Source organism: Papio anubis, chromosome 2 (assembly GCF_008728515.1).
Source record: "Papio anubis isolate 15944 chromosome 2, Panubis1.0, whole genome shotgun sequence".
Lineage (NCBI taxonomy): Eukaryota > Metazoa > Chordata > Mammalia > Primates > Cercopithecidae > Papio > Papio anubis.
In genome coordinates this window covers 109,330,074-109,357,157 of record NC_044977.1, presented here as the reverse complement: position 1 = coordinate 109,357,157, position 27,084 = coordinate 109,330,074, and the positions used below count along the sequence as shown (strand labels likewise).

Genomic DNA, 27,084 nt, shown 5'->3' with positions numbered 1-27,084 from the left:
TCAGTTTTCTGTATTTTATATCCAGATATTTATTAGAAAAGTACAGCCCATAGCAACAGGATGCAAATTCAGACTGTTGCAGATAGAAGATTCTTGATAAGGCAATAGCCAAGCAACTTCAAGGAACCAACAAAAACAATAAATAGCCTCACATTTTACTTTTCAATTCAAAAGGCCTAACATTTTATAAAGAGTAACTGATAATTTATCTTCCTTTTTCTCCCCTTTGTGTCTCCTACTTTATATGTCTACTCAGCTCCTGGACACATCATTAACCCCTCTGTGCCTCAGTTTCCTCATCTGTAAAATAGGATAATAATAATACCCTCTCTTTGGTTGTTGGGTAGATTAGATAAATTAATACAGTTAAAATGCACACATCAGATGCCTGGAGTGTAGTAAATGCTACATTTCAGTTCACATTATTATTATTTATCATTACTGTCTCATCGTTAATATTCCACGAGTAAGTTACCTATCATGCTTTATCTTATAGTGGCTTTTAAAATAATAAGTTGACATAACATTTGGGATACCTCTATGAAAATAAAAAAATAATGGGTGCTGACGAGTTGATGGGTGCAGCACACCAACATGGCACATGTATACATATGTAACAAACCTGCACATTGTGCACATGTACCTTAGAACTTAAAGTATAATAAAATAAAATAAAATAAAATAAAAATTAGAAATGCAATTAAATGAGAATTAGTGTGTTTCCAAAGATCATCAGAGTGATAATACTCATTAAAATTATAAAATTGAGACCCTACCGAAATATCCTTTAATTTCCTGCAAACTGGATTACATGACATTCTAAGTGTATTCTGCAAAGAAACTTCAACTGTAGATCAAATATGCCTATAATGCAAAGTTCTTCATTACAGGAAACAACTGAATACCTTGCTGTCTTTAGGACTCTATTTGCCCCTGTAGCTTTTGTGTCAATTAGAAATCAAGTAAATAGGTAAGTAATCGGTATATTGAAACTATTTGGGATACAAAAGAAGAAAAAAATCTAACATTTATTGAATACCTGCTAAGTGTCAGAAAGTTTTCTAAGTGCTTTATATGTGATCATTATTTTATTTGGTCCTCATAACTGTCCCCTGAGATACTATTCCCTGGTTTACAAATGAGGAAATATTTTCTCAGAGAGTTCTTTATTTAATAGGATTAGTCGGCTAAGAGGGAGTGGATCAGGATCTAGGACCTAGATCAATCTGTCTCTCAAGCCTATTCTCTGTAGACTATGTTTATTTTGAGCAACTACTTTTGACTGATTACTCTTATATACTACGTAATACCATATTCCCAAAATTATCTGATAGTCGTCTTTAGAATATGACATCATGAACTTATGATAAATGCTAACACAATTTTCTTACTTGCTGACTCTAATTGGAAGGACAGTTCTGTGTAATTTTGGGGAATCCTGGCAACATTTCTACAAAGGAAGGGTTCCTAGCTAGCAGCTGTAGAAAAATCTCCATAAACATTTCATTTGATATTCTCATATTTTACATAAATGCAAGTGTTTTGCACACCCCAGGGATGTTAAATGTGCTTTGAGAAATGCAGTGAGCTGCCAGTCAATGCCCTGCAGGAGGATTTATGAAATGGTAGCCAGAAATGTTGTTTGTTTCTTTTCAGCCCAAACTGCATGAATTATTTCAACTGAATCGGGAGGGTAGATGAAGGGGTGCAGGAAGCTAATAGAGAAACCTGCACCCCTATTGGTGCTGAATTAGTGGTCTGAATGATGGACTACTTATTGCAAAAGGCTGTAACTTTTTGTTTTGAGATACTGGTTTTATGTGGCTCCTGAAATTTTTTGAGCAACTACTCCAATCTTCATGATCTTCCTTCTTAAGGGAAAGCCATACTCGACTCTTCGAAGTATCCATCTCTCTACAGCCAGGAGACAGACTGCATGTGAGGTGCTGATTGTTTTGTTCGGCTCGAGTTCTCTTTCCATGACAGAAGAAGGGATAGTCTCAGGAGGTGGAAGTAGCTCAGTTGATTGGGAAACATCATGGTTTCATAGAAAAACCTTGATCTTTTAAGAACCTGAGTGTTAGTGGCAGCTCCTCTGCTTTCTAATTGTGTGACTCGGGCAAGATTACTTCTCAGAGACTCCATTTGCTCATCTCTAATATGGGGGACATAATATTGTAAGGAGTAAATGAGATGGTATTTCTAAAATACCGGGTACTAATTATCATTGTTTTCATCATTGATGAGGCAGTGACACAAAATTCCCCTTATGTTCTAAATACATACTGTTAGATGTCTGAGAGACTAAACAAAGACCTTTTTTTTTACTTTAGATCTTGAAAGCAACCCAGTAGTGTTCCTTTTTCACTTAGTGGCTGCACATAGCAATCATTTGAATGAAAACTCACATACTGTCCTGGGGGCTGTGTAGTACAGTGCCACAGATTATCTTACTAATAACTGAAATCCTGCTGTCTTCATATGAGTTTATAAAATTATCTACTTCTAGATAGGAAGAGTAATATACAATGTAAATATATGGTCAAAAGAATCTGTCTTCACCAGACATTTTATTCTATATATCTAGGAATCAACCTGGACCCAAGTAGTATTGCTATTGTTCTCAAAAAACAGAAAAGAAAACAAAAACAAATTGCACTACCTAAAATTAACATTGAAGCTATATCCATTTTTTAAAATTAGGCAAAATGGAATATTCTTTACAGTTCCTCTTCTGCCATCCTATTTTATTATTTTTGATATGGCGGCAGGTGTTTTAATCTTCGAAGAGCAAAACTCATGTGGAACAGTGGTATGGGTTTTTTAGAATTGTAGAGAATGTTTCACCCGTAGAAGCAAAGTGAACTTTTTTATTTATTTTTGATTTTGTTAAAAAACAACAACAACAAAAAAAACAATGTATATCAAGTGCTATAATGGACATTAGGGACTTAGAACAGAGGAAATTGCAAGGCAGGTAAGGGATGAAAAACTGCCCATTGGCTCCAATGTACACTACTTGGGTGACAAGTGCACTAAAATGCTAGACTTCACCACTATATAGTTCATCCACATAACCAAAACCACTTGTACCCCTAAAGCTATTGAAGTTAAAAAAAATTAAAACAGACCATGCGCGGTGGCTCATGCCTGTAATCCCAGCACTTTGGGAAGCTGAGGCAGGCGGATCATGAGGTCAAGAGATCGAGACCATCCTGGCCAACATGGTGAAACCCGGTCTCTACTAAAAATACAAAAATTAGCTGGGTGTGGTGGTGCACGCCTGTAGTCCCAGCTACTTGGGAGGCTGAGGCAGGAGAATTGCTTGAACCCGGGAGGCAGAGGTTGCAGTGAGCTGAGATCGCAACCCTGCACTCCAGCCTGGAGACAGAGCGAGACTCCATCTCATTTAAAAAAAAAACAAAGAAAAAAAGAAGTGTCTGTCTATAGTGTTTACCTAACCAGGTAAAATTTAGGGTTTTGTTGTCATGCTTTAAAACACCAAATGATGTAACACAAATCAGTAAATGAAATTTTCAGTAGGCTTTATGAGGCAACAATGCAAAAAAAAAAAAAAAAAGAGGAGTATCACCAACACTTCAAATATGAAAATTCAAAATTTCTCTCAGTCACCCCCCAATTTTTATTTTAGAGAGCTCCAAACGTCCATATATTTGGCTCTAACTAGATCACCATTTCCAAAGTAATAAGTGAGATGATATTAGCAGTGTACAGGTGAAAATTTATTTTAAAATGTATTGTAATGTACCTTCAGAAAATGTAATTAGAATGTTAAATTATGATATAAAGTTTCTTTTTGAATAAAATTACGTATGAAATAAGGAGCCATTAAAATAAAAATATTAAGTCAATAATAGTGTAGGAGTTAATGTGGAACTGTCAGAAATTATTAAGGTGACAATGATTAAATTTCAGAAAATGCCGATCTAAATGACTGATTGAAAATGTATTGCCACATGTTAACATTGCTTGTATAAGTGTTATTTTGTTGGATTCCTTTGCAATGTTTTGTTTTAAGTGTTAAGTACCTGATGACTTAAAGAAACTTGCCTCACTAAAATAGCAGAGATATGCAGTATACACTTTTTCCCCATTACTCCATACTACAAAATCAATCTAAGATGGAGCAAAGAACTAACAGGAAAAATAAATTGTAAAATTACTCGGGAGAGAAACAAAAAACACTGGAGATTTACTTTTGTTTTTTAGTTTGTTTTACAATCTTGGAGTAGGTAAGGTCTTTCAAAGCATGACGTAAATTTTAGAAGACTTCCACAAAATCCATCAATTTGACTATAGAAATATTTAGAATTTATGCATAGCAAAATAGGTAAATACTAAAGAAATAACATTAAAAGACTAAGTAGAAAAGTTATTTGCAGCACATATGACAGAGAAAAGCTAATTTCTTCCAAAACCTATTAGAAGTCCCTACAACATACTAAAAATAAAATTCAACTAAAAGATAGTGTTAATAGAAAAACATAGGTCACATACTAGGAAACAGAAAGGGCCTTTAAACATGTAAAAATGGGCTTAAACTCTCATAATAAAAGAAACAACAATATAGAACCATAAAGTCATTCCCTTTTTACCTGTTTGGCAAAATCAAAAAGGTTGATAAACATATTGATAAATACGTTGAGTACTAATGAGCCCAAGATCAAGAGTGGATATGTAGTGTAGGAGACACAACAGAGCAGAGGGAAGAAAAATAAATTATCTATTGCTCTTTATAAAATTTTAACCTTTTTAAGTTCAAAAATAAAATCTGAGACTATTTGGTGTTTTTGTTGGTTTCCTGAAGTTGCTTGGCTCTCCTTGCACTACCAATAATCTTCTATCTGCAATAGTTTGGATTTGCATTCTGTTGCCATTCTAATAATAAAAACCTGGATACAAAATACAGAAAACTGAATCAAATGCTAGGGTTGTTTTTATACACAATAGAAATACCTACATTTTAAAAAGTCTCCTGAAGAGTGAGTAACTTTTTTTTTGAGACAGTATCTCTGTGTCACCCAGGCTGGAGTGCACTGGTGCAATCTCAGCTCACTGCAACCTCTGTCTCTTGGGTTCAAGCAATTCTCCTGCCTCAGCCTCCCAAGTAGCTGGGATTACAGGTGTCTGCCGCCATGCCCAGCTAATTTTTTGTATTTTTAGTAGAGACGGGGTTTTGACACATTGGCCAGGCTGGTCTCAAACTCCTGACCTCGGGTGATCCACCCTCCTCGGCCTCCCAAAGTGCTGGGATTACAGGCGTGAGCCACCACGCCTGGCCAGATTGAATAATTTTTTAAAGTTATTTCCAGGACCCTTGAATTTGAAGGCAGAGCCTTCATATGAGATGAGGAAACTAATGGCACCACTATATGTTTACACATATCTGCATTACGTCTCAATCTCAGCACTTCATGCCAATGCAAATATGACTGGAGCAGATGATCAAGGAAGAGAGTGGTAGGAAACCACTCTTAGAAAAAAGAACTCTAAGAGTTCTTAGAGCCAGAAGTCAGATCTTTTAGTCCTTACAAGCTAGATAAAATAATTTGAACTTGTATGATATGGAGCCACTAAAGACTTTTATTTTTGAGCATGCCATTTTTAAAAATTTCAACTTTTATTTTAGATACGGGAGTACATGTACAGATTTGTAACATGGGAGTATTGCCTAATGCTAAGGTTTGGAATACGGATTCCTACATCTTAGTAGTGAGCACAGTAACTAATAGGCAGTTTTTTAGCCCATCTCTCCTTCAACCCTCTAGTAGTCCACAGTGCCTACTGTTCCCATATCTGTGGGAACAGTTCCCATATCTATGTTCATAGGTGCTCAGTGCTTAGTTCTCACTTACAAGTGAGAGCATGCTGTATTTGGTTCTCATTCCTGCATTAATATGTTAAGATTATGTCCTCCAGCTCTACCCATATTTAATTCTTTTTTATGGCTGTATAGTATTCCATGACATATATGTGCCACATTTTCTTTATCTAATCTACCATTGATAAGCACCTGAATTAAGTCCATGTCTTTGTTATTGTGAATAGTGCAGCAATGAACATAGAAATGCATGTTGTTTTGGTAGAATGATTTATTTTGTTTTGGGTATATACCCAGTTATGGAATTGCTGGTTTGAATGGTAGCTCTGTTTTAAGTTCTCGCAGAAATCTCCAAACTGCCTTCCACAGTAGCTGAACTAATTTACATTCCCACCAGCAGTGTATAAGCATTTCCTTTTCTCCACAGCCTCACCAGCATGTATTGTTTCTTTTTCTTTTCTTTTCTTTTCTTTTTTTTAATATAATTTAAGTTCTAGGGTACATGTGCACAGCATGCAGGTTTGATACCTAGGTGTATATGTGCCATGTTGGTGTGCTGCACCCATCAACTCATCATTTACATTTGGTATTTCTCCTAATGCTATCCCTTCCCCAGCCCCTCCCCCACCCCCTGACAGGCCCCAGTGTGTGATGTTCACCTTCCTGTGTCCAAGTGACCTCACTGTTCAGTTCCCACCTATGAGTGAGAACATGCACTGTTTGGTTTTCTGTCCTTGTGATAGTTTGCTGAGAATGATGGTTTCCAGCTTCATCCATGTCCCTGCAAAGGACACAAACTCATCCTTTTTTATGGCTGCATAGTATTCCATGGTGTATATGTGCCACATTTTCTTAATCCAGTCTATCATTGATGGACATTTGGGTAGGTTCCAAGTCTTTGCTATTGTGAATAGCGCCACAATAAACATATGTGTGCATTTGTCTTTATAATAGCATGATTTAAAATCCTTTGGGTATATACCCAGTAATGGGATTGATGGGTCAAATGGTAATTCTAGTTCTAGATCCTTGAGGAATTGCCACACTGTCTTCCACAATGATTGAACTAATTTACACTCCCAACAACAGTGTAAAAGCATTCCTATTTCTCCACATCCTCTCCAGCATCTATTGTTTCCTGAATTTTTAATGATTCCCATTCTAATTGGCATGAGATGGTATCTCATTGTGGTTTTGATTTGCATTTCGCTGATGACCAGTGATGATGAGCATTTTTTCATGTGTCTGTTGGCTGCATAGATGCCTTCTTTTGAGAAGTGTCTGTTCACATCCTTTGCCCACATTTTGATGGGGTTGTTTGCTTTTTTGTTGTAAATTTGTTTGTGTTCTTTGTAGATTCTGGATATTAGCCCTTTGTCAAATCCGTAGATTGCAAACATTTTCTCCCATTCTGTAGGTTGCCTGTTCACTCTGATGGTAGTTTCTTTTGCTGTGCAGCTCTTTAGTTTAATTAGACCCCATTTGTCTATTTTGGTTTTTGTTACCATTGCTTTTGATATTTTAGTCCATGAAGTCCTTGCCCATGCCTATGTCCTGAATGGTATTGCCTAGGTTTTCTTTTAGGGTTTTTATGGTTTTAGGTCTAACATTTAAGTCTTTAATCCATCTTGAATTAACTTTTATATAAGGAGTAAGGAAAGGATCCAGTTTCAGCTTTCTACATATGGCTAGCCAGTTTTCCCAGCACCATTTATTAAAACGGAATCCTTTCCCCATTTCTTGTTTTTGTCAGGTTTGTCAAAGATCAGATGGTTGTAGATGTGTGGTGTTATTTCTGAGGCCTCTGTTCTGTTCCATTGGTCTATAGCTATGTTTTGGTACCAGTACCATGTTGTTTTAGTTACTGTAGCCTTGTTGTATAGTTTGAAGTCAGGTAGTGCGATGCCTCCAGCCTTGTTCTATTTGCTCAGGATTGTCTTGGCAATGTGGGCTCTTTTTTGATTCCACACGAACTTTAAAGTAGTTTTTTCCAGTTCTGTGAAGAAAGTCATTGGTAGCTTGATGGGAATGGCATTGAATCTTTTTCTTGATATTGATTCTTCCTATCCATGAGCATGGAATATTCTTCCATTTGTTTGTGTCCTCTTTTATTTCATTGAGCAGTGAAATATTTATTTCATTGAGCAGTGAAATATTCTTCCATTTGTTTGTGTCCTCTTTTATTTCATTGAGTAGTTCTCGAAGAGGTCCTTCGCATCCCTTGTAAGTTGGATTCCTAGGTATTTTATTCTCTTTGTAGCAATTGTGAATGGGAGCTTACTCATGATTTGGCTCTGTTTGTCTGTTAATGGTGTATAGGAATGCTTGTGATTTTTGCACATTGATTTTGTATCCTGAGACTTTCCTGAAGTTGCTTATCAGCTTAAGGAGATTCTGGGTTGAGACAATGGGGTTTTCTAAATATACAATCATGTCATCTGCAAACAGGGACAATTTGACTTTCTCTTTTCCTAATTGAATACTCTTTATTTCTTCCTCTTGCCTGATTGCCCTGGCCAGAACTTCCAACACTATGTTGAATAGGAATGGTGAGAGAGGGCATCCCTGTCTTGTGCCAGTTTTCAAAGGGAATGCTTCCAGTTTTTGTCTATCCAGTATGATATTGGCTGTCAGTTTGTCATAAATAACTCTTGTTATTTTGAGATACATTCCATTAATACCTAGTTTATTGAGAGTTTTTAGCATGAAGGGCTGTTGAATTTTGTCAAAGGCCTTTTCTGCATATATTGAAATAATCATGTTGTTTTTGTTGATGGTTCTGTTTATGTGATGGATTATGTTTATTGGTTTGTGTATGTTGAACCAGCCTTGCATCCCAGGGATGAAGCTGACTTGATCATGGTGGATAAGCTTTTTGATGTTCTGCTGGATTCAGTTTGCCAGTATTTTATTGAGGATTTTCACATCGATGTTCATCAGGGTTATTGGTCTAAAATTCTCTTTTTTTGTTGTGTCTCTGCCAGGCTTTGGTATCAGAATGATGCTGGCCTCATAAAATGAGTTATGGAGGATTCTGTATTTTTCTATTGATTGGAATAGTTTCAGAAGGAATGGTACCAGCTCCTCTTTGTACCTGTGGTAGAATATGGCTGTGAATCCGTCTGGTCCTGGACTCTTTTTGGTTAGTAGGCTATTAATTATTGCCTCAATTTCAGAGCCTGTTATTGGTCTATTCAGAGATTCAACTTCTTCCTGGTTTAGTCTTGGCAGGGTGTATGTGTCCAGTAATTTACCCATTTCTTCTAGATTTTGTTGTATATTTGCATAGAGGTGTTTATAGTATTCTCTGGTGGTAGTTTGTATTTCTGTGGGATCGGTGGTGATATCCCCTTTATCTTTTTTTATTATTGCATTTACTTGATTCTTCTCTCTTTTCTTCTTTATTAGTCTTGCTAGCAGCCTGTCAATTTTGTTGATCTTTTCAAAAAAACAGCTCCTAGATTCACTGATGTTTTTGAAGGGTTTTCTGTGTCTCTCTCTTTCAATTCTAGTCTGATCTTAGTTATTTCTTGCCTTCTGCTAGCTTTTAAATTTGTTTGCTCTTACTTCTCTAGTTTTTTAAGTGTGATGTTAGGGTGTGGAGTGGATTTTAGATCTTTCCTTCTTTCTCTTGTGGGCATTTAGTGCTATAAGTTTCCCTCTACACACTGCTTTAAATGTGTCCCAGAGATTCTGATACGTTGTGTCTTTGTTCTCATCGGTTTCAAAGAACATCTTTATTTCTGCCTTAATTTTGTTATTTACCCAGTAGTCTTTCAGGAGCAAGTTGTGCAGTTTCCATGTAGTTGTGCAGTTTTGAATGAGTTTCTTAATCCTGAGTTCTAATTTGCACTGTGGTCTGAGAGACAGTTTGTTATAATTTCTGTTCTTGTACATTTCCTGAGGAGTGCTTTACTTCCAATTATGTGGTCGATTTTGGAATAAGGGCGATGTGGTGCTGAGAAGAATGTATATTCTGCTGATTTAGGGTGGAGAGTTCTTTAGATGTCTATTAGGTCTGCTTGTTGCACAGTTGAGTTCAGGTCCTGGATATCCTGTTAACCTTATGTCTTGTTGGTCTGTCTAATATTGACAGTGGGGTGTTAAAGTCTCCTGTTATTATTGTGTGGGAGTCTAAGTCTCTTTGTAGGTCTCTAAGGACTTTCTTTATGAATCTGGGTGCTCCTGTATTGGGTGCATGTATATTTAAGATAGTTAGCTCTTCCTGTTGAATTGATCCCTTTACCATTATGTAATGGCCTTCTTTGTCTCTTTTGATCTTTGTTGATTTAAAGTCTGTTTTATCACAGACTAGGATTGCAACCCCTGCTTTTTTCTGCTTTCCATTTGCTTGGTAGATCTTCCTCCATCCCTTTATTTTGAGCCTATGTGTATCTTTGCAGGTGAGATGGGTCTCTTGAATACAGCACACTGATGGGTCTTGACTCTTTATCCAATTTGCCAGTCTATGTCTTTTAATTGGGGCATTTAGCCCATTTAGATTTAAGGTTAATATTATGTGTGAATTTGATCCTGTCATTATAATGTTCGCTGGTTATCTTGCCCATTAATTGATGCAGTTTCTTCATGGCATCGATGGTCTTTACAATTTGGCCTGTTTTTGCAGTGGCTGGTACCAGTTGTTTCTTTCCATGTTTAGTGCTTCCTTCAGGAGCTCTTGTAAGGCAGGCCTGGTGGTGACAAAATCACTCAGCATTTGCTTGTCTGTAAAGGATTTTATTTCTCCTTCACTTATGAATCTTAGTTTGGCTGGATATGAAATTCTGGGTTGAAAATTCTTTTCTTTAAGAATGTTGAATATTGGCTCCCACTCTCTTCTGGCTGATAGGATTTCTGCTGAGAGATCCACTGTTAGTCTGATGGGCTTCCCTTTGTGGGTAACCCGACCTTTCTCTCTGGCTTCCCTTAACATTTTTTTCTTCATTTCAACCTTGGTGAATCTGACAATTATGTGTCTTGGGGTTGCTCTTCTCAAAGAGTATCTTTGTGGCATTCTCTGTATTTCCTGAACTTGAATGTTGGCCTGCCTTGCTATGTTGGGAAAGTTATCCTGGATAATATCCTGAAGAATGTTTTCCAACTTGGTTCCATTCTCCCCATCACTTTCAGGTACACCAATCTAACGTAGGTTTGGTCTTTTCACGTAGTCCCATATTTCTTGGAGGCTTTGTTCGTTTGTTTTTACTCTTTTTTCTCTAACCTTGTTTTCTCACTTTATTTCATTAATTTGATCCTCAATCACCAATACCCTTTCTTCCACTTGACTGAATCAGCTACTGAAGCTTGTGCATGCGTCACGAAGTTCTCGTGCCATGGTTTTCAGCTCCATCAGGTCATTTAAGGTCTTCTCTACACTTTTTATTCTAGTTAGCTATTTGTCTAATCTTTTTTCCTGATTGGGTTTGAACATCCTCCTTTAGCTCAGAGAATTTTGTTATTACCGACCTTCTGAAGCCTACTTCTGTCAACTCGTCAAAGTCATTCTCCATCCAGCTTTGTTCCATTGCTGGCAAGGAGCTGCAATCCTTTGGAGGAGAAGAGGCACTCTGATTTTCAGATTTTTCAGCTTTTCTGCTCTAGTTTCTCCATCTTTGTGGTTTTATCTATCTTTAGTCTTTGATGTTGGTGACCTACAGATGGGGTTTTGATGTAGACAACATTTTTGTTGATGTTGATGATATTTCTTTCTGTTTGTTAGTTTTCCTTCTAACAGTCAGGTCCCTCAGCTGCAGATCTGTCAGAGTTTGCTGGAGTTCCACTCCAGACCCTCTTTGCCTGGGTATCACCAGCGGAGGCTGCAGAACAGCAAATATTCCAGAACAGCAAATATTACTGCCTGATCCTTCCTCTGGAAGCTTTGTCCCAAAGGAGCAGCCACCTATATGAGGTGTCTGTCAGTCTCTACTGGGAGGTGTCTCCCAGTTAGGCTACACGGGGGTCAGGGACCCACTTGAGGAGGTAATCTGTCTGTTCTCAGAGCTCAAACGCCATGCTGGGAGAACCAGTGCTCTTTTCAGAGCTGTCAGACAGGGATGTTTAGGTCTGCAGAAGTTGTCTGCTGCCTTTTGTTCAGCTATGCCCTGCCCACAGAGGTGGAATCTAGAGGCAGTAGGCCTTGTTGAGCTGTGGTGGGCTCTGCCAAGTTTGAGCTTCCCAGCCACTTTGTTTACCTACTCAAGCCTCAGCAATGGCAGACGCCCCTCCACCAGCCAGGCTGCCATCTCGCAGATTGATCTCCGACTGCTGTGCTAGCAGTGAGCAAGGCTCTGTGGGCATGGGAACCACCGAGCCAGGCACAGGTGAGAATCACCTTGTGTGCCGGTTGCTAAGACCTTGGGAACAGCACAGTATTTGGGCAGGGAGTGTCCCGTTTTTCCAAGTAGTCTGTCACAGCATCCCTTGGCTAGGAAAGGGAAATCCTCCGACTCCTTGGGCTTCCCAGGTGAAGCGATGCCCCACCCTGCTTCAGCTCACCCTCTGTGGGCTGCACCCACTGTCCAACCATTCCTAGTGAGATGAACCAGGTATCTCAGTTAGAAATGCAGAAAACACCCATCTTCTGTGTGGATCACTCTGGGAGCTGCAGACTGGAGCTGTTCCTATTCGGCCATCTTGGAACCTACCCTCTATTGTTTTTTTGACTTTTTAATAATAGCTATTCTGACTGGTGTGAGATGTTATCTTGTTGTGGTTTTTATTTGCATTTCTCTGATGATTAGTGATGCTGAGCATTTTTTCATATGTTTGTTGACCTCTTGTATGTCTTCTTTTAGGCAATGTCTGTTCATGTCCTCTGTTCATTATTTAATGAGTTTATTTGTTTTTTGCTTGTTGATTTGTTTTAAGTTCACTAAGGATTCTCAATATTAGGCCTTTGTTGGATGCATAATTTGCAAATACCTTCCCCATTCTGTAGGTTGCCTGTTTGCTCTGTTGATAATTTCTTTTGCTGTGCAGAATGTTCTTTAGTTTAATTATGTCTCACTTGTTTATTTTTGTTTTGGTTGCAATTGCTTTTGGGGACTTAGCCAAAAATTCTTGGCCAAGGCCAATGTTGAGAAGAGTATTTCCTAGGTTGTCTTCCAGAATTTTTATAGTTTGAGGTCTTACATTTAAGCCTTCAATCTATCTTGAGTTAATTTTTGTATATAGTGAAAGGTAGGGGTCCAGCTTCAATCTTGTACATATGGCTAGACAGTTATCCCAGCATCATTTATTGAATGAGTCCTTTCCCCATTGCTTGTTTGTGTCAGCCTTGTCAAAGATCAGGTGGTTGTAGGTATGTGGCTTTATTTTTGAGTTTTCTGTTTTGTTCCATTGTTCTATGTGTCTGTTTTTGTACCAGTACCAAAAGGTTTCGATTACTGTGGCTATATAGTATAGTTTGAAGTTGGGTAGTGTGATACCTCTGGCTTTGTTATTTTTGCTTAGGATTGCTTTAACTGTTTGGGCTCTTTTTGGTTTCATATGAATTTCACAACAGTTTTTTTTCTAATTCTGTGAAGAATGACATTAGTAGTTTCATAGGAATAGCATTGGATCTGTAAATTGCTTTGGTCAGTATGGCCATTTTTATGATATTGATTCTTTTAATTCATGAGCACAGAACTTTTTGCATTTATTTGTGTTGTCTCTGATTTTGATTTCTTTCAATAGTATTTTGTAGTTCTCCTTGTAGAGATATTTCACCTCCTTGGTTAGCTCTATTCCTAGGTATTTCATTTTATTTGTGGCTATGGTAAGTGTGATTGTGTTGTTTATTTCACTCTCAGACTAGATGTTATTGGTGTATACAAATGCTACTGATTTTTGTACATTGATTTTGTATCCTGAAAGTTTACTAAAGTTGCTTACCAATTCTGGGATCCTTTTGACAGAGTCTTTAGGATATCCTAAATATAGAATTATATCTTCAGTGATGAGAGAGAGTTCAACTTCTTTTCCTATTTGAATGTCTTTTATTTCTTTCTCTTGCCTGATCGCTCTGGCTAGGACTTCTAGTACTATGTTGAATAGGAATGGTGAGAGTAGGCTTCCTTGTCTTGTTCCAGTCCTCAAAGGGAATAGTTCAAGCTTTTACCCAGGCAGTATGATGGCTGTGGGTTTGTCATAGATAGTGCTTATTATTTTGAGGTATGTATTTTTGAGCAAGTCTTGATGTGACTTGATATCTTAGTTCATTTGGGCTGCTATTACAAACTACCTTAACCTGGGTAGTTTGTAAACAACAGAAATTTATTTCTCATTGTTCTAGATGCTAGGCAGTCCAAGATCAAAGTACCAGCAGAATCTATGTTTGGTGAGGGCCCATTTCCTATTCATAGATGGCGCCTTCTTGTGTCTTCACATGGTAGAAAGGGGCAAGACAGCTCTCTGGGGGCATTTTTATAAGAGCACTAATCCCATTTGTAAGGGCTCTGTCCTTATGACCTAATCAACTCCCAAAAGGCCCTGCCCCCTAATATCATCACCTTGCGGGTTAGATTTTTACATATGTACTTTGAAGATACAGAAACATTCAGACCATAGCACCTGATATAAATGTTTAAGTTACAAAAGTCTACTATGGCCATTTTCTAACTACCCATGGTGTTTTCTATTTTTTAATAACAAACAATAGTACTTATTATTTCATTTTAAATTATGAGAGTAATTTTTGCATTTCTCACTGAAAAAAAAATTTAGAAAATGTAGAAAAATATTTAAAAGAAAATAAATACACCTACAAATTTAACCCAGGGGTTGGCAAATTATAGCCAGCAGGTCAACTAACTGTTTTTATGAATCAAATGTTATTGGAAGAGAGCCAGAGCCCTTTGTTTACTATTATCCATGGTTACTTTCCACACAATGATGACAGAGTTGTTTAGCTGATTCAGAGACTACATGCCCCACAAAGCCTAAAATATTTACTATTTTACAGAAAAAGTTTGCTGGTCCCTGTTTTAACCCTCTGAAATAATCTGTTATTAGTATACTTTTCAAAGGGATGTTCTAGACATATTTTTAAATAGTCATACTGTAAATTATGATCACATTGTAAATAAAGTTATATATTTTGCTGATTTCACTTACCTCTATATCATCAGCATGTTACATATAATTATGAAAGATAACCAGAGGCCAACATTTTTAATCATTGCATAATATTTCATCTTATAAAAATATTGTCATCCATTTAAATAATTTACTATTTTTTGCTCTTTTATGTGACATTTAGGCTTTCTAAGTTTTTGGTATTTTTGGTTTTTTTGTTTGTTTTTGAGATGGAGTCTCGCTCTGTCACCAGGCTGAAGTGCAGTGGCATGATCTTGGCTCACTGCAACCTCTGCCTCCCAGGTTCAAGCAATTCTCCTGCCTCAGCAGGAGTAGCTAGGATTACAGGCGCACACCACCTCACCCAGCTAATTTTTGTATTTTTAGTAGAGACAGGGTTTCATTGTGTTGGCCAGGATGGTCTCGATCTCTTGACCTCGTGATCCACCTGCCTCAGCCTCCCAAAGTGCTGGGATTATGGGCGTGAGTCACTGTGCCTGGCCTCTGAGTTTTTTAAATAAATAAATACTGTGGTGAATATCTTTGTATACAATTGCTTACATTTTTATCATTTCCTTAGACTAGATGGTGAATATCTTTGTATACAATTGCTTACATCTTTATCATTTCCTTAGACTAGATAGCGTTAAGTGTTAATTATGGAATTGAAGGGTATTGATATTTGTAAGGCTTTGGATGAACATGCTGAGGTTTTAAAATGCCATTTCCAGAAAACTCTGGGCCTCTTGCAAGGTTGTGTAAAATCATTTCATAAGCTACCTCAGTGGAGATGGCTTTGGACTTGAAGAAATTACTATCTTTTCATACTTTAAATGCAAATGAGGATAATTATAAAAATAAACTTTAGTTTGGATAGAGCATTGTTCTAAGTGATTAACATATATTAAATCATTTAATCCTTACAACAATCTTTTGGGATAGGTCTCGTTACACTATTTTAACAATGAAGCAAGGATTAAAACTTTGACTGACTCCGAAGCTCTTTCATTTAACCACTGAGCTTAACTGCTTGAATATTTCTGCATGTGTCCCTTTTTCTTTCCATATTCACTCTATGGTTCTACTAATACCAAGGATTGTGTCCTGTGTTAAGTTTCTAGAAAACATGTTTTGACCCTAAAGGTTCTGTGACTTCTAAAATGTTGGAAATCCTTTTACTTTATGGACTGCATCCTGTCAGCAGAGAGTAGTTTAATTCACATTCGATATTTCTTTTACTTTGTTGGGCTTTCTCAGTGTTTGTTTTCCTCATTTTCTCACCTCTCAGTACTTTGTGTTATCAAAACTTATCTCCAAAGTTTAAAGTTTACATATCATGCTGTTATTTTAAAAAGTAGTCTGGTGGTGCTTCTAATTATTGCTACTGCCATGAACACAGAGGCAGGCAGAAGCAGCTCCCAGAAGCTTAATGAAAATGTTATCTCCTATTTTTAAAAAGGATAAATGCAGACACAACTTTGGTTTGATGTTATAATTACTTCTTTTGGATTTCTAGCTATTTTTAAAACAAATTTACACCATTTTGTGCTTGTGTGAAACCTCAAGGATAATGTTCACTAGAGATCCTCCAATTATTTTTCCAGTGAGTAAGTTTCACCTCTCAATTGTTTTAATTAGCAAACCTATGAAAATTAATTAAAATTGTTATGATACTTCCAAAATTACATACCACTGACTACTGAACATAAAATCTTAATCAAAATATTGAAAAGGCTGGAATCCAACTTGCTTTAATTGTCTAATATGCTTCAAAGACAAGCAATGAAAACAGTAAGGTGAGTAAAAAGAAGATGCTTTTTCAGGGAGTCTACAGGACCTTTTACACAGATGTTTCAAAATGATGATGATGATGATTTTTTAGCTGGTGAAAAATTATCAGAAAGATACGAAAAATGATGCTGACCATCATCATCATCATCATCATGATAATGCTGGTTTCTTTCTCATTCTGCTGAGAAACAGAGTTGGTTTTCAGTAAAAGTGTCTACTTTGATGAGGGGAAAGTAATTTCTTTACAGCAAGTCCCTGGAAGCACTGCATGGAGATTATATGTGGCCATAGTCTAAGGAAGGGGCCTCAACTAGTGTTCAAGCAGAGAAAGAAAGGAAGAAAAAAGAGAAGCAGATGGTTTGACTGACAGCAGGTGAGGAAACTGGTGCTCCTACTAAGTGCTAGCCTCTGGGTTAGGAACGTTCACATAGGCTTTTTTTTTTTTTTTTTTTTTTTTTACAGAAAACAACCAAGTAGAATTTTGTAAGCATTAACCTCATTGTACAAATCAGATTTAAAGGGATTAACTAAACTACCTAAACCCATACAAGGCCTTCTATCCTCAATCCTCTCTCCGTCTGATGCACAGGCTAAGGTATACAGTTTGGTCATGTCTCCTCATCAAAGCCTAATCCAAATTCCATCCCGCCTATGGTCAGATCCAGGATGAAGGTAATTGTTTAAACTGACTTTTAAAGTAAAATTAGGTAACAACAATGGCAACAACAGCAATTAACTGAGTAACAACCACAGCAACAATAATAACTAATTGAAAATTAGAGTTTATTGTATACCAGGCTAAGTATTTCCTATACATTATCTAATTTTTGCTCCTAATAACTGAATAAGGAAGCTACTATTATTATTCTCTTCCAAATAGGAGAAAACTAAGTCATCCACAGTTTAATATTGGAGTTATGCAGTTAGTAAATGGCAGAGTTTTTATTTAAATCTAGGTCTAATTTTAGAAATAATTTTAATCACTACTTGGAAAATACACACACACACAACTATGCACACATGTGTGCGTGCACACACACACACATGCAAAGCATGAACGCCATCATAGAGGTATGACCTGAAGCGTGCAGATGTATACAGCTTCTTAAATTAAAACTAGATAGGTGAGGTAAGAAAGATGTTGTAACAGATATTGATACTAGTAAGTTATAATAGGGCTAGATATTCAACTTTTTAAAGGCTCTCATTTATTTTGTTTTATACATCGAGTCTCAATAGTGTTCTGTTTCCCTTCTAGTATTTCATCTTTTGTTGTAAACATTATGATATTAGGCTTTTTCAGCTGGTGAAAAATTATCAGAAAGATATGAAAGCTGGCACAATTATTGTACCACTGAGAAAGATGTAGCTAAAAGTGTGTTACTGTTTATTTGAAATATTCATATCAATACCTTGTTGGGAGAGGGTCAGCAAATTTCATTTACCGAAATGTGAATTTTGAAACACACTATATTATCTAGTACACGTAGTAGGCAGTTGATAAATGTTGGAAAAATGTGTGAAAAATAAAGAAATAGTTTTTTATTTAATGACTACGCCTTTTAAAAAATTATTGTAAGTACATAATGGTTGTATATATTTATGGGACGCATGATGTTTTCAAACAGGCATACAATGTATAACAGTTGAATCAGGGTAATTGGAGTATCTATCACCTCAAGCATTTATTCTTTCTTTTTGTTAAAAACATTTCAACTCTACTCTTTTAGTTATTTTTAAATATACAACAAATTATGGTAAACTATAGTCACCCAATTGTGCTACCAATACTAGATCTTATTCATTCTATTGATAGAAGTAGAATGTTTTTGTACCCATTAACCATCTCTACTCCCTCCTGCCCACTTGCCTTCCCAGCCTGTGATAGATTGTTTCCATATCTTGACTATAGTGAATAGTGCTGCAATAAATATGGTATTATAAATATGTCTTTGATATATTGATTTTTTTTCTTTTGGATATATACCCAGCAGTAGGATTGCTGGATCATATGGTAGTTATTTTTTTAGTCTTTTGAGGAACCTCCATACTATTCTCCATAGTAGTTGCGCTAATTAACATTCTTACCAACAGAATACAAGCATTCCCCTTTCCCTACATCCTCACCAGCATTTGTTATTACCTGTCTTTTGAATAAAAGCCATTTTAACTGGGGTGAGATAATATCTCATTGTAGTTTAATTTGCATTTCTGTGGTGATTAGTGATGTTGAGAATTTTTGCATATACTTGTCGATCATTTGTCTGTCTTCTTTTGAGAAATGTTTATTTGGATCTTTTGCCCATTTTTAATCAGATTATTTTTTGTTATTAAGTTTGAGTTTCTTCTGTATTCTGTTTATTAATCCCTTGTTAGATGGGCAATTTGGAAATATTTTCTCCCATTCTGTGGGTTGTCTCTTCAATTTGTTGATTGCTTCCTTTGCTGTGCAAAAGCTTTTTAACTTGATGTGATCCCATTTGCACATTTCTGTGTTGGTTGCCTGTGCTTTTGAGGTCTCACTCAAGAAATTTTTGCTCAGACCAATGTCCTGGAGTGTTAAAGACTGTGTCTTAGTAAAATTGTTGATCTGCATAGAATAAACAAACTGCTTGAAAAGAAAGCAGCACTTTTCTTAAGGGCTAGTGCTTGCCTAAGCAAATTAAATGATTAATCAAACACATTATCAGTAATAACTTTTATAAAAATCACTACTCCTGCTATTTTCTCTACTATTGTTTTTGTGCCAAAAGTCCAGTACAGCTTTCCACATTCTTTCCACCTGATTTAATGTATCAAAGCTGATCTAAGTACCTTCTCCTGTTACATATACATTATATATTTTATTTATAATATATCTCTTTTTGCATGCAAAGATATGCAAAATAGAGTAATTGGCAATATTGGACTTTGGTCCAGTTGGTTTGGAAAGTTTTTGTGCCTTCATGCTTATTCTTTAAGCATCGTGGATGCTTTTTAAACTTTTTCTCTGGATGCATTATAATATAATGGTATCAACTATGTTTCTCTAACAGTCCATTTATCTTGGGGCTTTGATTTACAGACAGTCTCTGACTTACAATGATTTAACTTAGAATTTTTGACTTAACAAGGGTGAGAAAGCATGTGTGTTCAATAGAAACCATACTTTAAATTTTGAATTTTGATTATTTTTCCCTGGGCTAGCGATATGCAGTACAAGACTCCCAAGACTCTGGGCAGTGGCAGGGAGGCGCAGCTTCTAGTCTGCCACATGATCACAATGGTAAGCAACCAATAGTCTCCAATGTACTGTGTTGTCAGATGGTTTTGCCTAACTATAGGCTAATGTAAACGTTCTGAGCACATATAAGATAGTAGGCTAGGCTAAGCCATAATATTCACTAGATCAGGTATTAAATGTATTTTTGACTTGTGGTATTTTCTTTTACTTTTTTTTTTTTTTCTTTTTTTGAAACAGAGTTTCACTCTGTCACCCAGGCTGGAGTGCAGTGGCATGATATGCGCTCCCTGCAACCTCCGCCTCCTGGGTTCAAGCAATTCTCCTGCCTCAGCCTCCCAAGTAGCTGCGATTATAGGCACCCACCACCATGCCTGGCTAATTTTTTTTTTTTTTTTTTTTTGATAGAGTTTTTCTCTGTCACCAGGCTGGAGTGCAGTGGCGTGATCTCAGCCCACTGCTGCAACCTCCACCTCCCAGGTTCAAGTGATTCTCCTGCCTCAGCCTCTCGAGTAGCAGGGATTACAGGCACATACCACTATGCCTGGCTAATTTTTGTATTTTTAGTAGAGACGGGGTTTCATCATGTTGGCCAGGATGGTCTCAGTCTCCTGACCTTGTGATCCACCTGCCTTGGCCTCCCAAAGTGCTGTGATTACAGGCATGAGCCACCACACCCAGCCTAATTTTTGTATTTACAGTAGAGATGGGGTTTTGCCATGTTGGCCAGGCTGGTCTTGAGCTCCTGACCTCAAGTGATCTGCCCACCTCAGCCTCCCAAAATGCTGGGATTATAGGCATGAACCACCATGCCGGCCCAACTTATGGTATTTTCAACTTACAATGGGTTTATCAGGATGTAACCCCATCACGAATCAAGAAACATCTGTACTTTTCTCCACTGGTATGTGCATCTCTATCAGGTATGATACAGTAAAAGAATGATATAAGTTCATTTTCATGATCAGATTTTTAATTTGAGGTCCTTAAAACATCTCTAGCAAACCCTGAGTTCTTTAGAACACTATGGAAACCACAGCTGTAGGACATGGAAAAGTGAGAGGCATACACGCATCTGCATTTTAGAATGACATCGCCTGTCATAAAATGGAGGATGAGTTAGTTACAGAGGGGAAATATTAGAACCAAAGAGACTTGCAAGAAAGTTATTATGGAACAGGATGGAAAATTAAACTTTGATATATGTCCTGCACATGTACCCCTGAACTTAAAAAAAAAAGGTTGGAGAAAAAAAAAAAAAACAACTTTGGTATATGAATCAGGAAAAAAATGCAACATTTGATAAATAAAATTGATTTTAAAAATTAGTTATCAGGACTGAGGAGTAAGAAGAGATCATTGATGGCTTTTTGCTTTGGAAACTCCAGCAATTAATGGTGAAGCTGTTGAGATATACAAGCATGCTGAAGTCAGAAGTACGTGTTTGAGTTAGTTTACAGTAAAGTGGATGAAGGGTTTGATTTTACACATAGTGAAACTGAGATACTAAAAACAGCTAAGTGCAGATCTAGAATTCAAAAGAAAGATTGGGGCTGCATATGAATTTGAGGATCAAATTGATAAAGCTACAGAAGTGGAGCCAGGAAAGAAGTGGAGACTGAAAAGAGAAGAGGGCTAAGGGCAAACAAACCCTGGGGATCCTGACCTGTTATGGAGCATGTAGGAAAGGAGCCACCAAAGGAGTCAGGAAAGCTAAGTTAAGCAGGAGACAGTTAACTTTAGAGAAGTTTGCAAAAGAGAGACTCGTAAGTAGAAAGAAGTAGCCAGTGCCAGGCTATAGAGAAATGCAATTTTGCCTCATTTTAGTTTTTTTCCCTCTTGTTAATCCCTATGCACCTCTACTTTCTGCCATCCTTTATCCAAGATTAATAATAATAATGCCTCAATAAATGATTTTTCTCCTACTTCACAAATAAGTTTGACGCCATCAGGCAAGACCTATTTCATACTCATCATCTTTGCCTTCGCAACCCTTTTCCTGCATGAATCCTTCCCTTTCTTTTTCTATTCCTAAGGCATCTCTGAGTCCTTTCACTTCTTTTCTACTCCTGACTTTGTTCTCATGATAGCTCCTCTTCCACCTTCTTTAACAAATACAATCTCCTGAAGGCTTCTTCCTTTATTTCTTAGAATATGTATACTTCTCCCAACTTACATTGGCTTCCCTGAGCCTCTGCTCCCAATAACTGTCCTCCTTTCTTCTTTCTGAGCCAACTCCTTAAAAGACATTGTTTATATCCACTAAGTCTCATCTATCTCTTCCCATTCTCTTCTGAATCCCTGCAATCTGGCTTTACCTATATCCCACTACTAAATTCCTCAAAAGCTATCAATGACTTCCTTCTAGCCCAGTGGTCCCAACCTTTTTGGCACCAGGGACCAGTATGGTGGAAGATAATTTTTCCACAGACCAGGGTCAGGGAGATAGTTTGGGGATGATTCAAGAGCATTACATTTATTGTGCACTTTATTATTATCACATTATAATATATAATGAAACAATTATACAATGTGCCATAATGTAGAATCAATGGGAGCCCTGAGCTTGTTTTCCTGCAATTAGACGGTCCCATCTGGAGGTGGTGGGAGACAGTGACAGATCATCAGGCATTAGATTCTCATAAGGAGCCACCTAGATCCCTCACATGTGCAGTTCACAATAGGGTTCACGCTGTTATGAGAATCTAATGCGGCCACTGATCTGACAGGAGGCAGAGCTCAGGCAGTAACATGAGCAATGAGGAGTGGCTGTAGATACAGATCTTCACTTGCCTGCCGTCCACCTCCTGCTTTGTGGCTGACTGGTACTAGACTGTGACCCGGGGTTGGGGACCCCTGTTCTAGCCAAATCCTTTTCAGTTTCTAAGATCAAGTGAATCAATTTCAGGCCCCACTTTAAACTGCAGATTGACCAGCCTATCTTTAGGTTTCTATGTCACTGTCTCATTCAGGTTTCCTTCCCGTCTCTCTGCCAGTTTTCTCTCTCCTGTCTGCTGTTGTTTCTTCCCCATCTTGTCTCCAACTGTAAGTATTCCCTGCATTGTTGCACTTGGGCTTATTTCTCACTGTACATGCTACATACTTTCAGTATGTATTGAGGTAATACATACTGAGCACAGGAATTTGAGGTTACAATTACCTCAATACAGGTATTGAGGTAAAGGTAAATCAATTGCTATTGTCTAATTCATCCACTCTGCTAGCTTAAATGGCCCTTTCTATTACAATGTCTGTCATGTTTATATCTCCTGTTGACAGAATGATTACCTCTGTGCTGCCATCCCTCTTATGCCATCCATACATTAAAACAACCACAAATTCACAAAGTGACCACAGCCTTGCGAACCAGTCAAGTATGAGGCCATTGCCATTGAGTTGTTTCTCAGAGTTCCTAAGGTCTCCGCTTAGAACAGCAGTCCTCAAACCTAAGATTTCATCAGAATTTACCTGAAAGGGTTGTTAAAAGACAAGTTGCTTGACTCTATACCCAGAGTTTTCTGATTTGGTAGTCTGTGGTGAGTCCAAGAATTTGTATTTCTAACAAGTTTCCAAGTGATGCTGGTGCTGCTATTTCAGGGACAGTGCTTTGAGCATCACTGGCTTACAAAATGGTTTTTAAACATAGCTGCACAACAGAATCACTAGGATAGCCTTTTGAAAATTACTGCTACTCAGGACCCACTACCGGCCTATTAAATCAAAATATCTGGTAATGGGCTCCCCAGCTAACTCTAATATGCAATCATGGTTAAGATACGTATGTTTAGAAGTAGAGGAAAGGAAATACCACTCAGAAAAGCAATAGCCTTGGGTAGGGGTTTACCCCATGGTTTCCTCAAAAGTCCATTAATTCCATAAAATAATAAGCAAAAAGGTCATGTGTAGCCAGGGAGGGAGTGCATAGCCTTCAACATATTCTCCAAAGGATCTGTGACTGCACCACCCAAATTAAAAATCACTAAGGAAGCTGATTCTTAGGGAGGCCTGGTCTGCTTACACAATTTCTTACATTCACACACATCACCATCATATATGTTTCAAACTCCATTCTGTTCATACATTAAGGCTTCTGTGAGAAATATCTGCTTTACTTCACATAGCTTCAAGGCTTGAAATGTTTATCCTTGCATATTTACTCAGGTTAATAAGCATTTGTTTCAAAGTGCTTATTAAGAAGAAGAATCCAACATCCATCCATCACTGACATGTTGGCAAGAATCACTTTATCTAGATTGGTTTTATATTACCATATGTCCTAAAGTAATAGATATTTTGAAGGAGCAAAGAAGGGAGTATGAAGAACATTGACAGTCTAAGTAGAGGCCCACAGAGAAGTTTTCAACAAAACCAGAACAATGAGAACCTGAAAGATTGAGAAGGGCATCTGAGTCAGTAAGATATGTGTGAAGAAATAAAAATCAGAATACACAAAGAGTGATTTTTAACTATGGTACCTGAGACTCATTGTACGATGAAGAAACAAATAGAAAATCGTCTTCCTTCTTCTTTTCTTCCCCAATATTCATCACATACAGATTCCTCAGAATCATTAACTAAGGACTAGCACGATCTCTACCAGTGGGGTCAGTTTTGAGTAATGTAAAACATGGGAGCCTTAGAGCCAGACAGAACTGAGCTCCAATCCCAGCTCTGCCATTCACCATCTAGATGGCCTCGAGCAACTGTTAACCTCTCTAAGTCCAAGTTTCCTATCTGTAAAATAGCAATGATAATACTCACCTCATGAGGTTATCTTGAAAAGTAAATGAAATAATGTTTAGTGCTTATTACAGTGCTTCAAACTACCAAGTGTTCAATAAATGGCTGTGTTACTACAACTCAGCTAAGTTATGATCAAATAGGCATTTTTTGGACTGCCTAAAAATGCAACTATGTATCAATGGTTATTGTCTATGTTCCAAGTGATTGGCTTTGAGATAGATAGTCTTCACTATGAAAACATTTAAATTCTCACTTTAAATTTTCAATTTACTTTATAAACAAACAAATTGTTGTTCCAACTGCCAATACTTTTTGTTTTAGCTACTCAGCTACCATCTTAATCTCACAGCTAATAGAAACTCCTCCCTGAAATGAGAGTTTCTCAGGAACAAGGATCATGTCTTTATCAAATAACCATTAATTGAGCATCTATATGTCAATAACTGGACATAAAAAGATACATACGATTAGTTCCTTTCCTCATGGGGCTTAACTTCTGCCTGGGAAAAATAATATGCAAATACAATTCAAGATTATGACTGTTATAATAAAGATGCATGCCAAGAACTATTGAGTATACTGGAAGAACAGATTTATTTTATCTCATTTGATAAGGAAATCTTCGTAAGAGGGTAGCATTAGAACTGAGCCAAATGTATGTCAAACTCAATAATAAATGAAGTAATTCCAGCATTTTGGAAGACAGAGATGGAAGGATCACTTGAAGCCAGGAATTTGAGAGTAGCCTGGGAAACATAGCAAGACACCTGTCTCTACCAAAATAAATAAATAAAAATAAAATTAGCCAGGCATGGTGGTACATCTTTGTAGTCCTAGCTATTCAGGAGGCTGAGGCAGGGTAATCACTTGAGCACAGGAGTTTGAGGTTACAGTGAGTTATGATCATGCCATTGCACTCCAGCCTGGGTGACAGAGCAAGTCCTAGTATCAAATAATAATAAAAACAATAATAATAAGTATAAAACATATGTAGAAATAGATCTACATGGATACTACTGCAGGACAAGATTCATAAATGTACTACTGTGGTATATTTGGATCTTGAATACATAGAATAAAGATTAAAGATGAAATGTCATGGTGTGCATCTAGGCATGTATGATGTATGTAATAGTAAGAAATATTATTAATAAATAGCAAGCTGGGTGACGGGAAATAATGTTAGAGGTGCTACCATGAAACTGTATTTTGCAGAGCCCTGGGAACTGAACAGGGAAGTTTAGACTTCATGCAATAAGCAAAAAAAAAAAAAAACAAAAACAAAACAAAAAAACAACTCATTATAGTTTCTAGAACCAAGGTATATGTAACATGATGAAAGCAGAGTTGTAGTAAGGTTATTCCAGAAATCATGTTGTGGGTAAAGGATTGAGGCTAAAGATGGTAGACTAGAGCATGTTGAATCAATTTTATGAATGCAGCTATGACCTGTGATAGGGCTAGACGAGTATAAGCATGCGTTTAGAGATCAACTATAGATATAAATGTGATATTTCCTGAATGTCACCTGGGATATTTGAATAATAACATCACTGACAAATATTGCAAAGGTAACGTGAAAGATTATGAGTCATTTTTAAGTGAATAAAATTAAGCGTCATCTTTATGCCAAGTATGTGAAAATATATAATGTTTCAGGCAAATGTATCTAAATAATATGTGCATCTTCATTCATTATCTATTTCCCACAGTATATCTTGTTTCCACAAATAAATTATCTACTTCTGCTGGGCGGAATCTCATCTCATATTTCTCATGCATTCTATAGAGCCTACCATGTAAAAAACATAAAGTTGGTACTTAATAAAAACTTATTATTTGATTAAAAAACTGAGGTCAGAAATAGCGGAAAACTAGCCCATCTTAGATGGTGTCATTAGTGAATAAGAATTATTTATTCCTAATGATATTGATGAAGTGGGAAAAGTTTAACTGTGCCAAGTAATTCTAGACCATAAAACTATAGTTCGTTTTTTAAAAATATTCAGTAGAACAAATTTTATGGACCTGAAACATCAAGGGAAATAGTGAAAAATCAAGCTTCTCATCTACTCAGGTGTGTGTAGGTTCCTTTTTTTCTTTTTTTCACTTTAAAAATGTGATCTTAGGCTGGGCCCGGTGCCTCATGTCTGCAATCCCAGCACTTTGGGAGGCCAAGGCGGGCAGATCACAAGGTCAGGAGTTCGAGACTAGCCAGGCCAAGATGGTGAAATCCCATCTCTACTAAAAATACAAAAATTAGCTGAGCGTGGTAGCAGGCACCTATAATCCCAACTACTCGGGAGGCTGAGGCAGAGAATTGCTTGAACCTGGGAGGCAGAGGTTGCAGTGAGCCGAAATCACACCACTGCACTCCAGCCTGGGCTACGGGGTGAAAATCCATCTCAAAAAAAAAAAAAAAGTGATCTTA

The 27,084-nt window shown here is 37.2% G+C and overlaps 1 protein-coding gene across 6 annotated transcripts in view; it reads left to right on the top strand.

The window, feature by feature from the left end:
- LOC101022620 (SRY-box transcription factor 2) overlaps positions 1 to 27,084 on the top strand; it is a 587,038-nt gene that overhangs the window by 430,094 nt on the left and 129,860 nt on the right. For 2 of the 6 annotated variants that reach the window (XR_643892.4, XM_021933712.2), the window contains exon 1: positions 27,000 to 27,084. This exon is cut by the window's right edge and continues 2,071 nt beyond it. The exons of the other annotated variants lie outside the window; for them this stretch is intronic. The gene's annotated coding sequence lies outside the window, so the exon portion shown is untranslated. Of the gene's footprint in view, positions 1 to 26,999 lie in introns of those variants that run through there. 6 annotated transcript variants of the gene reach the window in all.